At 38.3% G+C, this 16,517-nt stretch overlaps 1 pseudogene; it reads right to left on the reverse strand.

Moving 5' to 3' along the window:
* Window positions 1–14,510: 14,510 nt before the first annotated feature.
* LOC110657030 (receptor-like protein kinase FERONIA) lies at window positions 14,511–16,061 on the reverse strand (annotated as a pseudogene).
* Between the last annotated feature and the right edge of the window lie 456 nt (window positions 16,062–16,517).

A 16,517-nucleotide genomic window follows, 5' to 3' on the forward strand; every position in this document is an offset into this window, starting at 1 on the left:
AGGGTCAAGATTTCGAAGGACATGATCGGATGTTCAGGAATTAAAGAGAATCAAAATGAATGGCTGAGATCACTCTTCAGAATATTTGTCCTTTTCTTCTTTCAATCTGACGGTCCCAAATCTTCTTGTCGAACGTCACGAGGCTAAGAGCGAAAAGCTGGTCTTGTCGTCTTCTCTCTTGATCCAAGGGTTCGGGTTTGTCCTTACAAGTGAGATCAACGGTGGAGATTGGGATGTGCAGGTGTCATGACATACCACTGTCAGCATTGTGGGCGATTCTTAGGCGTGCGGTGGAGATCTCGTCTGCCACGCTTTAACTACTTCGGCTCTGATTCTGACGACGGTTATTTGGGATTTGTCTTATTCTTTTTGTCTTCCGATCCCTCCTCCTTTTCGATCTTCTTGACACGCTCCTATTTCGATCTCTCATGCTGATCTCCGATCTCTATCATTCCGATCCCTTAATCAGCCTTGGTCCGGTCAAAACATTAATTCCTTTCGATTCGGCGTCCGCCGTTTTACGCTTAGTAATAAATGCTCGTTTCCCCTATATATACCACGGCAGCGAGACATTTCCTTCATCGATTTTCCTCTCTTCCTTCTTACTTGTTTTAAGCTATTCGGCGATAATTCCGGCTAAAGTGTGGCTTTTGATCTCTTCAGATGGACTTTTTACTCACCGAGTGAAAATTTACGATCCGGTGATCGAATAACCTTGTCGATGTGTGAGAGAAGCTGGATCAATTGACCGTCTGGATTGCGGACCTTGATCGTGCGGTCTCGAGTCGCTCAAGCGAGTTTATTCGGCTTCTCACCACATTGGGTGTTCGGCGTCTTTCCTCCACATTGGGTGTTCCGGCGGCTCGGTTTAGTGGTAACATCGATGGCGATGTCTCTCATCTTCATGGGAGTCATAGTCACCCCATCTGTTTGTACATCTATCCGATGTCAACGGTAGGTCTCTGGTCAAACACGTCTTTTGATTCAGCCGCGAGACTAGGCTTTGACATAGGCCTTTTAGATAGGATGTTCCACCGGTCTCTAGAGATCGCCCAAATGATGTAATCCTACAATGTAATCAGATCTCTAGAGATCGCCCAAATGATGTAGTTAGACCTTTATTGTAATCCGATCCCTAGAGATCGCCCAAATGATGTAATCCGATCTTTTGGAAATAAAAATTTATTTTGTCAATATCATCTTATTGATTATTTTCCGATCTCTGATATGATTATCCGATCTGATTCTTTACCTGAATGACACTTATCCGATCTGTAATTAGAAACACCTGGATCTGCCGCTCTATAATTAATCGATCTCTTTATGGAATCTTGGGAATATTCGTGAGACGGGTCAGAACAGCTGGCGAGTCCCGCTAACCGATGCACTGCCTGGAACCTCGTGAGCATTAAATGCTCGGACGAGTATAAATAGGGGGCGGGGTTAGCCAGTTGTTCTCTCATTTCATTTTCAGTCTCCTGCTCACAACTTCGAAGTTCTCTCGTTTTCTCAAGTTCTTCCGACGCCGATCAGACTCCGGTAAGGGCTTTGATCATTTTTTTAGTTTAAGTTCTTTATTTCCCTTGAAAATGAGCGGTGCCGAAGGTCAGGGAGCGGCGAGCCCTCCTTCCATTCAGTTTTCGTGGTCGTCTGATGAAGAAGAGGTGGTCGGGCCGAGCGCACAACCAGAACCTCCTAGGGTCTCCGTTCCAGCTCGGGGGCGGATCATACCATCAAGGCATGTTCGTTCCTCAGGGAGGGAGAATCTTCCTATGGACGAGCTGCCATCGGTCTTGCGAGAATCCGATCTGCAATCGTTTAGCCAGGAGTACAATATTCGTCCTGATTCGTATGAACTCATCCAGTGTCATGGCTATCACCGAGCCGATTACTTCTTTGAAGAGAATGACAAGGTCATGGTATATGAGGAACAGTTAAAGGCCGGTCTGCGATTCCCTCTAGATGATTTCTTCAAGGAGGTCTTAAAATTTCACCGGATATGCATTGCTCAAGTTCACCCCAACTCGTGGCGGAACTTAGTAGCTTTCCGAGGCCTGTGCCGAGCCAAGGGAATCAGTCCTATGGCTAAGGTGTTATTTGAATGCCTGCAGGCTAACTCGCGAAAGGACGGCGAACCTTTGGTTCTTTCAGGCGAAGCCTCATTGTGGGCTTTTTACCGATCTGCCCTCGTCCCTCAAGAATTGGAAGAACCGTTTCTTCATTCTGAGGATCAAAGATTCGAGCTGTTTTGAGGACTTCCCCCGTAGCTGGTGGTACCAGGGGCCCTTGCTTCCGAAGCGTATTACCCTGAACAAGGAGGAAGACCTAATAGTGATGGAACTGAAGAGTCAGGCGGCCACTCAAAAGTTCTCCTGTTTAAATGCGGTGACTGCCGAGCTGCACCATTGGACCATACAGCTGATCACCGGCCAAGATCGCGAACTCCCGCTCTCTGACCTCGGCATTGGTACTTTCTATATCTCAGATCTCAGGACCTTAGCGATCTCACGGCCTCTTCTTTGTGCGGTATGGCGGGTGGTGAGGTTCGATTCGAGCGGAAGAAAGAAAGAGAGATTTCCCGGAAGATAAAAGAAATGAAGCGTTCGGAACGGCTTCAAACACCCGGCCATGAACCTGGGGAGATACAAAGAGGTCCGCCTCAACCTTCGGGTCTGCCGATCTCAGAAGCTGTCCAATCTCCTCCTCGACGAGAAGAAGCGACCTCGGCTCCTTGATTGCTCCAAGCACGGAAAGGGGTCCTTCTCAATCTTCTGCGAGGCCCCCTTCTCGTGGCGCTCAAACGCTGATCGACTCCCTGAAGAATAACCGGACTGTTCGGGAGAACCCCGGTTTTGCCAAAGTCTTGGGGTCTTCCATCTGCTTCCGAGAGGATCGGGACAGGCTATCCCCGGACAGCCTCGATGACATCTTGACTCGATCCATGAGTCTGAACGTGGAGTGCCTGGTGAACCAGACCATTGTTCGGGAGAAGGCTCATCGCCTGGGTAAGGAGATCGAGAAGAAGAATCAAGAAGTGGCTTCTCTCCGATCCCAACTCTTATCCGCTCAGGATTACATATCTCAAGTGGAGGGGCGGGCGAAGTTCTATGAAGACAAGCTGGCCGAACAGTCTCATGTTCTGGCTGAAAGGAATCGTGCTCTCGGAGAAGTCCAGGCGCTTCAGGCCAACGAAGCTGCTCAGGTCGCTCAACTTATCGAGGAGCTTAAGGAGAAAGACGAAGAGATGGTGACGGGAATAGCCGGTGCCTATGTGAATGCTCACAAGGACCTCTTGGCCGAACTCCAGAAGCGTTACCCAGAAGAGGACTTCTCTTGGATGGCCGACTTGGCTCCCGGGGGCGAGGGTGAGGATAGTGAAGAGGAGGGAGAGGATGAGAGAGAGAGTGAGCAAAATGTAGATCAGGCTGGGGGTGATCCCCCAGCCGAATAACTTGTACAAATTCTGAAATGAAATGAAATGCTTCTTTTGTTCGATGAATGGTTGTGATCGGAAATTTTCTAAACACTTGATTGTTTGAGTATATTGAAATAACTGAAAGCGATTATTATCCTAAGTGTGAGAGATCGGAAAATACAACATGCATGAGATTGCTAAACGGAACTTAATTGAAAATTTTGGCTTGAACATCTAAGATCGGGATCTTCATTAACCGGATTAGAACCTTAGCTTGATTATTCCTAAACTTTTAAAAGAGAGGTCGACCATGAATACTGGCAGCAAAGATCTAGTGTTAGTCCAATTTCGTCTGACAAGAGAGATCGGGAATGTAGTTAACTGGTCAGAATATTTGACAATGGGCTTGAGAGATCGGTGAATGATTTGAGAGACCGGCAAGGCTTTGACTGATATGAGGACTTAGCATTGACTCAACTTTCTGTGAAGAGAGATAGGAACCGTGGTTTGATGGCAATGAGAGACATTAGTGCTAGGGATCGGTTTCGAAGTTCATTGATTCTGGGGATCGGCCAAAATATGGTGTCAAAAAACATAACACATTTTGCATTCAAAATTTGTTGGTATTGGTTACCAATACCATTTCTAAGCTTAAAATTAATGGAGCAGAATTTTCAGTTTTCATACCCTATCTTTTCTGTTCCATTAGTTACTGTTGCAGTGGGAATTTGGGAAAATGATAAACATGAAAGTTGTTCCTTATTTTGTCTAGTTGAATTTCTTTTTTTGAATCACTCCATTTGGAGTTTTGTAGCTCAAGTTATGGTCCAAAAACCACAACTGGCCGGATTGGAATTTTTCTGGACTGACCATATCTACAATGCAGTGAATAGTAACTGCAACTCCCTTGTTGGATAGGTTCTGGTCATAATTTGGAGTGGGTTTCTTCATGAAAGTTGTTGGTCTATATCTTAGCTTGTTGCTGGTAAAATTTCAGGTCAATTGGGCCATTCTACACTGAGTTATGGCCAAATGAACAATCACATTCTGCAGAAATAGGTTGCAGGACACCCGGATTGGGGCAAATTTTTGGTCCACTTGGTTTGGTCTTATGGGCATGGTTTCTTCACCAAAATTGTGCCATTATGTGTCTAGTTTCATGTCCAATTGGCCAAACACCAATTGAACCTCTACAATTCAAGTTATGGCTGCCCAAACCTGCTGGACTCATGTCCAATTCCGTAGGTCACCTAGGGCAGCCACACTAAACCTAAATCCCATCACTAAACACACTTCATTTCTTGTTTACCAATAACCAAATGGTCACTAATTGACCATTAAAATGTTCCTACACCATTATAGGAGCTAAACTCCAATTTGCTCAAAACCCTAAATTCTCAATTTCTCTACTCTTCCATTAACCTACAATTCAATGTGCTAAATGTTAAGTTCATATCAAGGGCAGCTTATATACTCATTTAATCCAAAGAAATCATCAAAACTCTAATAAATCCATGGCTTCCAAAAATATAAAGTGAGTACATCAAAGGTTTTCATTTGAATTTCTTATAAATTTCAAGTTAAATCAACTTTCTAGTCATGAATTTAAAGAGAGAGGAAGATATTGGACACTAACCTTATTAAAGCTCCCACTTGAGCTTGTCAATCTTCAAGATTTCTCCCTCTAATGGCTGTCTAAATATGATTTAGGGTGTGAGGATAAATTTTAGTGAAGTTAGGATGAGGTTTTATGGTGTAAAGGGTGAGGTTTTAGCAAGAAAAAGAGAAAGTTTTAATGAAGATAGTGAGGGAAAGAGGGGCTGCCGGAAATGGAAGGAGATGAGCAGAAAAAATTTTCAATTTTTTAACTCCTTTTTGTCCTTTTTAATTGATTTAAAGGTGCTTGTTAAAAGATGATTGGTTGAGCTCTTTTTAAAGACATCATATGATATCATAATTAAGTATTTTCTTTCATTTTCTTTTCTTCTTTTCTCAACTCATTTTCAATTCAATTTTTAGCAATATTTATTCATATTTTAGATCATAATAATTATTTACTTAACTGGACAAGTCGGCCAAAAATCGCCTCTGAAGGCGAAATGACCAAAATGCCCTCCGTTTGGCTTAACTGGTCAAAATTGTCTGTACCGATTGAAAATTTTTTCTAAATATTTTCTTGGCATTCTAATTCCATAGGAACCTCAATGACCCTTCTCTGGAGTCCCAAAAATTATTTTATGATTTTTTCCCCGGGTCTAGGGCTCTTAGTTGCGAGAACCGCAACTTCCCACTAGGTTACCTATCGCTAGGGCACCGGCTCATTTAACTTGGTTGTATTTTATTTCTAAAATTTTTTCTAAATTTTTCTTATTAATATTTGAGTTAATTGTGGTTCCTCACTTTAGTTTAAATATTTTTCCAGACGTTCTAACTGTCCGAACCGACACCGATCACCAGAACAGTAGAATGTACGAAATTGCTACAGGGAGGGTGTTACAATTCAAGTCAAACAGTACTTACATAGACTATTTACAATCAAAGATCTTGGTCATGTTCGTTATTTCTTGGGACTGGAAGTGGCTCATTCCTCATCTGGTTTATTCCTTAGTCAAAGGAAATATGTGGTAGACATATTAAAAGATGCAGGATTGCTTGAAGCTAAGTCTACTGAATTTCCTTTACCACAGGGTCTCAAATTGAATAATGAAACAGGGGAGGTGCTACCAGATCCTGACAGATATCATAGATTGGTTGGACGATTACTTTACCTTGGAGTAACAAGGCCGGATATCACTTATTCTACCCAGTAGCTTTGTCAGTTTATGCAGACACCTCGCAAACCTCACTGGGATGCTGCGCTCCATGTTCTTCGTTATTTGAAAGGGTGTCCTACTCGTGGTTTGTTCTTTCCTGCCCAGACTGACTTTAAGCTTTGAGCTTTTTGCGATGCTGACTGGGCTGCCTGCCCAATGACTCGAAAATCTTTGACTGGTTTCTGCATCTTTCCGGGTTCATCGTTGATTTCCTGGAAGACAAAAAAATAAAATACTGTTAGTCGTTCTTCGGCAAAAGCTGAATATAGAAGTATGGCCACAACAGTTCGCGAACTCAAATGGATTACTTATCTCTTGCAGGAATTTGATATTCCTCTTTCTTTGCCCATTCCTTTACACTGTGACAATCACGCTGCTCAACATATTGCTGTCAATCCTGTTTTTCATGAATGAACGAAGCATTTAGAAATCGATTGTCACGTTGTACGTGATCAACTCACAAAAGGATTTATTTCCACTTTGCATGTCCCTTCACGCCTTCAATTAGCAGATCTCTTCACCAAACCATTAGGGACCGTAATGTTTCACTCTCTTCTCTCCAAGATGGGACTTCTCAGTATTAGGGCATCTCCATCTTGAGGGGGGACTGTACAGATAAGTTATTTTAGTCAAGGAGTTACAAAACGATGCCGCAATGCTTAGAGAATAGCACTTAATGAAGTGATGCATTTTGAAGCTTTATTTTTGTTCTATATAAATTAAATTAGGAAGTTAGTTAGATGCTGAGCTGTACAAATTTGTTGTAGTTTGTTGTAACCATTTCTAGTTTCTCCCGCTTACAACTCTTGTATAAAACTCGTGTTCTTGATTTCAATAGAGACTTTTCATTCTCCACAATTACAATTACATAATTTTCCAAATACCACCCCAAATGAGTACACATCTGATTTCTCAGTGAGCTGTTGCCTGCTATAGTATTCAGGGTCAAGATACCCAAAACTACCTCTAACAACAGTACTGACATGTGTTTGGTCTTCACCAGCTGGATCTGTTTTTGACAAGCCAAAATCTGAGACCTTGGCCACCCAAATCCTGTCTAAAAGTATGTTCGATGACTTCACGTCTCGGTGGATAACGCTTTGGTTTGAGCCCGTATGAAGATAATGAAATCCTCTTGCCGCACCAATACATATTTCTAATCTTTGCTTCCATGGGAGAGGAGTGTTCATTGTTGATTTATTGTGATTGTGTTTGTTGATTTATTGTAACAGTTTATGTTGATTTGCGGAAAGAGAAAGACAGAGATTGGGTTTGTTGATTTGCGGAGAGGCAAGGAGAACAATTCTGGGAAAGAGAAAATTTCGCAAAGAGATATTTTAGGGGCTCAATGTGAATTAAAACTAGAGTTACGAGTTTGATTCCACCAAACAAAACTAAAGTTACGAGATATTTTGCCTGTTAGTTTCAATATTTCAGTTTTACAAAAAGAAAATCAAAAGATTCATTCGAAATTGTCTGTAAAAAGAATGTTTTTAAATTAATTCCTACTGCTTATTTTGCATTCATAAAAAACAAAAGTTTCAAGTTGATGAAAATTGATACTCATAAGTCTTAAGATTCTGGAAATTTCTTTTCAAAAAAAAAAAGATAAAATAGAGAAAAATACCAGCAAAAAAATTATCAGAACAGAATCGAAATAAGACACTGAATAAAAATATATACGCATAAGCATTAAGCATCTTAATTAATTCAGGAATTGATACAAAAGAGAAAAACACAATAAGGCAGAGTCTCATGCTCTCTGACATTCTTTTTAAGTGGCAAACTTACATACTTTCTTTTAAGCAGGGCTGACGAATTGAAAAAACTATGCTTCTATTTCCAATCTGTCGATCTCCTTCTCCTTCAACACCTTCAGCTTCTACATCTATTATAGTAAGTGCATCGGCTCTTATCTTCAGCAATGGCTTTTAGGCAGTTACCATATATCTTTTCATTACAAACTGGTGGCTTCCCCAGAGCATAGAGAGAAAGATGCGGCGTGTCGTCTGCAAGAAGCCTTTGACTGGCATGCGAGAAATTCAAATTAATATTTAATTTCTGATATTTAGAGATCATAAAGTGTTTGGTATAGATATTTTCTATTTTTTTTATTGTAAATATACAGCTACTGACAGAGTCGTAAATGAGAAGATAATAAGGTGTAGTATTAGTAGTAAAAGGATATTAAGTAATGCCACATTATTAATAGTAAAAAGACGTAGATATTTATTCATACTAAAAAATTTAAATTGTTATTGAAAAACATCAAAAAATAAAACTTTAGGATATTTTTACGAATGTAGTTAGATTTTATACTTTGCAAATTTAAATTTTTTTAATAAATTATGTATTCGGACTCTCTTATTTTAATTTGGTATAAATATAATATATTATATTAATATCAAATAAGTAATTAAGATTTTACTGTTTCATCTAAATTCATTATTTAATATATAACTAGTTGTCTTATCAATGCAGTTTGCATTATTTATAATTTTATTTTAATAACATAATTTCATATTTATTTTTTATATTTTATATTTTTAAAATCATACTATAAAATTTTTGTTAATGATAAAATTTTATATTTTTATTTCAAATATTAATAACTAAAATTCTTGATTAATTATATTTTAGTTTTATATGTAATAAAAGATACAATCCTTTATAATATTAGATTTTAAATTTTATAAATAATTTTTTAGTGAATAATTATATATATGTTAATATAATTTTTTAAAAAATAAATAACTATTTTTTAATATAATCAAAAATTTATTTAAAAAGATTGATTTTTAGTATATACGATGTGATGAGCAAAGTTTTTTAATGCTTGATATTATAAGTATAAGAATTTCAAAATTTTTAAAAGATGTAATAAAAAAGAATTTTAAATAATTTTTTTCTGAAATAAAATTTTAAAAATTGAAATTTAAAAATGATTAAATAAAAATAATTAATATTTAATATAATAAGTTAGTTTTTTAAAAAAGGTAAAAAAATAAAAAATAAATTGTGCCACATGTCAATATAATTCTAAGTTAATGGTACATTTGGCACAAATATATATTATGTGATTCTCGGATATTTATTTATGCTAAATTAGTTTATAAATATTGTATTAATTAAAATTATAATAAATCTCATTTAATTGAGTTATAAACATTAAAATATTGATAATAATTTTCTCAATTGAATTGTAGAATGAAATGAATGGTATATACTCATCTTTTTATTTGATAATTTAAAAAATATATTCATCTTTTTATTTGATAATTTAAAATCTTTCAGTATATATAAAAATAGTATTCTTTTTATAAATAAATAATTTTTTTATATTATAAAAAATAAATTTTATATAATTATGAGATAATATAAATACGTTAATTTACTTGATAATCTCTTAGAAAAATGCTCCTTCCTCCGTTATTACGGATAATGACCATAGGTAATCCATAATGGGTAATCTGCCGAAAGGGAAAATCTCATTAATATAATCAAGAACAAGTCTACTTTTAACAAATGGACATGTTGCACATGTTAGTGAATCACAAATTATGCCTTAAATTAAAAAAGGATTCAGTGTCCCTGTGGATTCATTATTTCTGAAAACACAGTTTTTTATTTCACTTTATATCAGTACCATAGTTGCTCGTACTCCTTTCACCAGTACTAGCTGTGCTCCTTGAACATGAAGTTGGTCCACATAAAAATGTAAATTGCTCATCATCACCAGTGTTAATCAATTTCTGGCTCTCACTGACATCATCTCTGGCATTGACATTTTACTCAACAGTTTCACGAAGCTGCAAGGCGAATTCAAGACTCCATGCCACGTCGCCCATTGTTGGCCGTTCAATAGCTACGCCGCGTACACAACTATCAGCAGTCTCCTCGAACTTGTTCGAAGAGACAAGTGTGATATCACCCTTCAACCGTGGGTCAATAATCTGATCAAGGGATCCTCCATGATAATATTTTCGTGCCCACTTTACCAAATTCACTTCTTCTTTTGGTAAGTTTGAAATCACCGGTCGTCGGGAGCATAATACCTCAAACAACACCACCCCAAATGAGTAGACATATGATTTCTCAGTGAGCTGTAAAAGAAGTAAGAAATTTTAGAATAAGAATTCTAATCTTTATTACTTCAGAAATTTAAAATATATATAAAAAATTATAGCTAACAAATAGATTCCTAATTAAATTAAACTACCAAAATTGTATCAGAATCATACAATAAAATGTAAGAATAGATATGTACACAAAAATTTCTAAACAAATGCCCTAAATAAATACAAAATAAGTGGCAGCTAATAGCTGCCTTTCCAATACCCCCCTCAAGTTGGAGCATGGAGATCTCGAATGCCCAACTTGCGAAGAAGAAAGTCAAACAGATCCTTTCCCAACACCTTTGTGAAGATATCCGCAGGTTGCATTGAACTACGTACATGTTCTGTTCGAATGTTACCATTCAATATCTCATCACGGATAAAATGATAGTCCACTTCAATATGCTTGGTACGTTCATGATAGACAAGATTAGCAGCTATATGCAGAGCTGCCTGACTATCACAATACAAATTCATAGGTTCAGTATGCGCCACACCAAGGGAATTCAATAATCCTTTCAACCATTTAAGTTCACAAGTTGTAGTACTTATAGACCGATATTCAGCTTCAGCGTATGAGCGAGACATTGTCTGTTGCTTTTTAGTCTTCCACGAGATAGCAGATTCACCCAAAAGAACAAAATAATCGGTCAAAGACCGTCTCGTCAAAGGACAGCTAGCCCAATCAGAATCACAGTAAGCAGACAATTTGAGATCACAATTGGCATGCAGTAGTATACCCTGACCTGGATTTCCTTTCAAATAATGCACAACTCTAACAACTGCCTCCCAATGAGCTTTCTTCGGTTGTTGCATGAACTGAGCAAGAATATGCACACAATAAGACAACTCGGGCCGAGTTACTGTTAGATAAATAAGCCGTCCCACCAGACGCCTATACCAAGCAGGGTCATCCACATCATCACTCTTGATAAGGGCCAGCTTGTGATTTTGTTCAATAGGAGTTCTAGCCGGCTTGCAACCCGGTAATCCAACTTCTAAAATTACATCAAACGCATACTTACGTTGACACAAGAAAATACCATTCGAGTTTCTGGCTACTTCAATCCCTAAGAAAAATTTCAGCTTCCCCAAGTCTTTCATATGAAAGCAACGACTCAAATAGTTCTTGAATTTTTGTACAGCGGAAATATCATTGCTGTAGAAAATAAGGTCATCCACATAAATAAGCACATTCAATTAAACAGTCCCAGCTCAAAAAGTGAACAAAGAGTAATCTGAATATGATTGCTGAAATCCATAAGCTTTCAGAGATGCAGCCAATTTCGCAAACCAACATCTAGGTGCTTGCCTCAAACCGTATAGAGATTTCCGGAGTTTACAAACCTTCCCTGGTGATTGAGAAGCAAATCCAGGTGGCATCTTCATGTAAACCTCTTCCTCCAAATCACCGTGTAAGAAAGCATTTTGAACATCCATCTGATGGAGTTCCCAATTCTTTGCAGCCGCAACGGCAAGAAAGGTGCGCACAGTAACTATTTTTACTGTAGGAGTAAAAGTCTCCTGATAATATATGCCTTCAACTTGATTATTTCCCAATATCACTAACCGCGCCTTGTATCGTTCAATACTTCCATCAGAATTGTATTTAATTTTGTTTACCCACTTGCTTCCTATTGCTTTCTTCCCAAATAACAGATTTTCAACTGTCCATGTACCATTATCCTCCAAAGCCTGTATTTCTTTTTTCATAGCCGCTCTCCACCGTTCATCCTTAACTGCTTCTGCATAAGAGCTTGGTTCATGTTCTGTAGTAATGGCTGCCAAAAAATATCGGTGTTGTGCAGAGAATTTATCATAACCTACATAATGTGCTATAGAGTAAGGCGTACCTGAGGAATCAGATTGGGAAGGTGAGCATACCGAGGGGCTTGCTTTGATGGCGTTTGTCACATAATCCTTCAAACGAACACTAGGTTGCTTGGCCCTTTGTCCTCTACCTAGTTGCTCTTCAACAACTTCCGCTCCCTCACTGTTTTCATGGATTAATTCTTCCGTTTCAGGATTCACCTCACTTTCTCTACCCACACTTTCATCGTGCTCCTTTCCCAAGTTGTTCTCTAAACCATCAACTTCATCACCCAACTCCTCAACTCCATTTTTAATGAGTTCATCACCCATTGTTATCTCATTTGCATATGCAAATTCTATTTCAGCGAATACCATGTCTCTTGATACAAAGTATTCTTTAGTTTCCAAATCATACAATCTCCATCCCTTCTTTTCAAATGGATACCCAACAAAAACACACCTACGACTTCTACTACCAAATTTATCTTTATCCCGATTCAGATTATGCGCATAGCACAAACAACCGAAAATCCGAACGTGTTTGTAAGAAAGTACTTTCCCAAAAAGCATCTCATATGGGGTTTTACCATTTAATAACAAAGATGGAGTCCTATTAATCAAATACCCAGCTGCAAGTACACATTCTCCCCAAAATTCAATGGGTAAATTTGCTTGGAAATGCAAGGCTCTTGCCACATTAAGAATATGGCGATGTTTTCTTTCCACTCGGCCATTTTGTTGAGGTGTTCCTACACAGGAAGTCTGATGCAACATCCCTTGTTCATCAAAATATTCTTTCAAGCACATAAATTCACTTTCGTTATCACTTCTGACAATTTTCACATTTTTTTCAAATTGGCGTTTAACCATCACAACAAATTTCTTAAGAACACAAGCTACTTCTTGTTTTCCATTCAACAAATATATCCAAATAGCACGAGAGTAATCATCAACAATTGTTAAGAAGTAAATTGCTCCACAAGAAGTTGGGACTCTATAAGGTCCCCACAAATCACAATGTATCAATTCAAAACAACCATCAGCTTTATTGTCACTAGAAAAGAAAATTTCTCTTATTTGCTTTGCTCTAAAACAAACTTCACAAGTTTTATTAGTTTTCCTAACTATGCTACCAGCTTCTGGAATTAACTCTACCACCTTATAAGAAGGATAACCCATTCTCTTATGGCAAAGCTCAAAAGACCCCACATCAGTTACCTTGTAAGCATGTACCGATATCACTCTCTTGAGAAAGTATAGCCCCTCGCGTTGCTCACCCGCACCAATCAGGTTTCTCGAATTTAGGTCCTGTATAGCACAAATTTTGTTAGTGAGTTGAATAACCAAATTTGAATCATTAAGTAGTTGTGATACAGAGATTAGATTGCAATTCAAATTTGGCACATAAAGGACTCGTTGCAATTTCAAGTCTCCTCCAAGCAACACAGTTCCTACTTTCACCGCCAAGGTCTTTTCTCCATTAGGTAACCCGACTGAGCATGGCACAATGTCATGCAATTCACTAAAAAATGCCAACGTTCCTGTCATATGATGGGAAGCTCCTGTGTCAATAATCCAAGGAAATATCCTCTGCGTACCTGTCAGCCTCTCATTACCACCATTCTGACAAGAATTCAACATGCCCAGTAAAGCAGCCCACTGTTCTTCATTTAATCCACTAAGACCCTTTCGATCTGAATCTGTCACAATTCCATGCCCACCATCAACTCCAGTTGCTTGTGTGGCATTGGCACGAGCAACTCCTCCCTTGCTATGTCCTGCTCCATTGCCACGCTTTTGACCACCTCCTCGTCCAGCAGAAGTTCCACGTGGTCTATTACCCCACCATTCTGGATAACCTATCAGCTGGAAACAACTTTCAGCATCATGTCCCTCTCGGTTGCAATTAGAAAAAATTGAGGATTTGTCTTTATCCCCCCCTGAATTTTGACTACCTGCTCGAATAGTAAAACTCATAGGATTGCCTCTTTCTTCCTTGGTTCGTGTCATAGTTTGCACTCGCTCTTGCTGAACAACCATAGCATAGGCACGATTCAAATTGGGCAAGGGTTCAGTGCTCAAAATATTAGAGCGCACTGTTCCGTATCTTTCTTCATCCAAGCCCATCAAAAATTGATGAACTCTCTCTTCTTCACGCTTTCTTTCCAATTCAATAGTAAGATTGCATATGCAGCCTACACAGATACACACTGGTATCTGATCATAGTTGTTTATTTCATCCCATAACATTTTGAGTCTTCCAAAATAGGACATGATCGGTTGACCTTCCTGCCTACAATTCGCCAGATCCGATCTCAGTTGTTGCATTCATGGACCATTCCCAATTAAGAACCTCTATTTAATATCCTCCCACAGATCCTTTACGTTCTCCATATGAGAGATGGTTGAGCGAAGCGTCGGTTCAATGGTGTTAAATACCCAAGAAACCAGCATAGAGTTAACCGTCCACCAATCTTCGAGTTTCAGTGAGTCATCTGCTGGTTGCTTGACAGATCCATCAATAAAACCATATTTCTTTTTGGCCCGCAATGCAGTCTGCATAGTCGCGCCCATTCTTCGTAATTCTCGCCCTTCAACTGAACTTGGGTAATCAAGTTACCTGGGTTGTCATTCGAATTCAGTGTGTAAGAACTAGAAGTTTTCTTCCCTGATCCAAAACTCTCATTTTTCTTTTCATCAGCCATGGCTCTGATACCATGTAAAAGAAGTAAGAAATTTTGGAATAAGAATTCTGATCTTTATTGCCCCTGAAATCCAAGATATATATAAAAAATTACAGCTAACAAATAGATTCCTAATCAAGCTAAACTACCAAAATTGTATCAGAATCATACAATAAAAGGTAAAAACAGATATGTACACAAAAATTCCTAAACAAATGCCCTAAATAAATGCAAAATAAGTGGCAGCTAACAGCTGCCTTTCCAATATGAGCTGTTGCCTGCGATAGTATTCAAGGTCAAGATACCCAAAACTACCTCTTAACAATAGTACTGACATGTGTTTAGTCTTCACTAGCAGGACCTATTTTTGACAAGCCAAAATCTGAGACCTTGGCCACCCAATTCCTGTCCAAGAGTATGTCTGATGACTTCACATCTCAGTGGATAATGCTTTGCTTTGAGTATACATGAAGATAAAGCAATCCTCGTGCTGCACCAATACATATTTCTAATCTTTGCTTCCATGGGAGAGGAGTGTTCATTGTTTTGTACAGATGATCTTGAAGGGCACCATGCGACATGTACTCATAAACAAGGATCATCTCACCTTGATCATCGCAGTATCCAATCAAAGACACAAGATGAACATGGCGGAGCTTGGACAACATCTAAATCTGTGTGGAACTCGAGGGTACCCTATTTGGATGGTGAAGTTAGCCGTTTGATTGCAGCTGGTATGGATCCACTCTCAATGAAGCTAGCCGGATTTCTGGCATAAGTTAAGCTGTCTTTTGACTCTTTAAAGTCTTGTTTTGAGTTAATTCTGTTAACTTTAAAATATAACTATTTAGGTGATCAGAGTCAATTATCCTTTTCCACTCAGTCGCCATAGTGATTGCCGGTGTACTATGAGCAGATATTGATTTTATTTATAATTTTGATATTATTATACATACAAAGCATGCTCATGCATTCACTTATAATTATATTTATATAGCTATTATAGGCACCATTTGTGTTGCATTATTACTTGATGAAATTGATGTGGGTATCGCCTTAGGGTAATTTAGAGCTGTGTGCGCGCATCGACGTGCATGAGTTGTGGTACTATTTATGGGTAGGATGGGCAGATCGACTTGAGCTAGTCTCGCTTGGGGCTCGGTCCTTTTTATGGTAAGTTAGGACGAGTACGACTTTGAGTTGATCTTACTGACCTCCGCATTTGGATTATTAAGAGAAAGTCTGGCTCGAGTTGATCTCACTAGCAGGTATTGGAAGTAAGAGAGCTGTAGAGGGGATCAGCTCCTATATATATATGTATTGATATGACACACGTGTGTGTGAGTGCTCCAAATTATTGTTTGTGCGAATATTATTTGAATGGTTTGGAAATATGTGTTTATGTTGCATTTCATACATAGGAATGCATTAGGCTTAGATAATTATAGAAATTGTATTTAAAATCAATATCTTACTCTATAAGTTGAACGCTCACCCCTATTCAACTATTTTTCCTCAAGTGACAGGTGGTCTTCTTGTGAATAACCTGCTCCCTTTCTTGAAGGTTTACCAATAGTAGCTTAATTGTATTTCATTTTCTTGATTTATATGCTAGAACTTCGCATGTATTAATAGTGTATTAACCTTTTTTGGGATTATAATAACCTAATCATTTGGG

Source organism: Hevea brasiliensis, chromosome 9 (assembly GCF_030052815.1).
Source record: "Hevea brasiliensis isolate MT/VB/25A 57/8 chromosome 9, ASM3005281v1, whole genome shotgun sequence".
NCBI classification, from domain to species: Eukaryota; Viridiplantae; Streptophyta; class Magnoliopsida; order Malpighiales; family Euphorbiaceae; genus Hevea; species Hevea brasiliensis.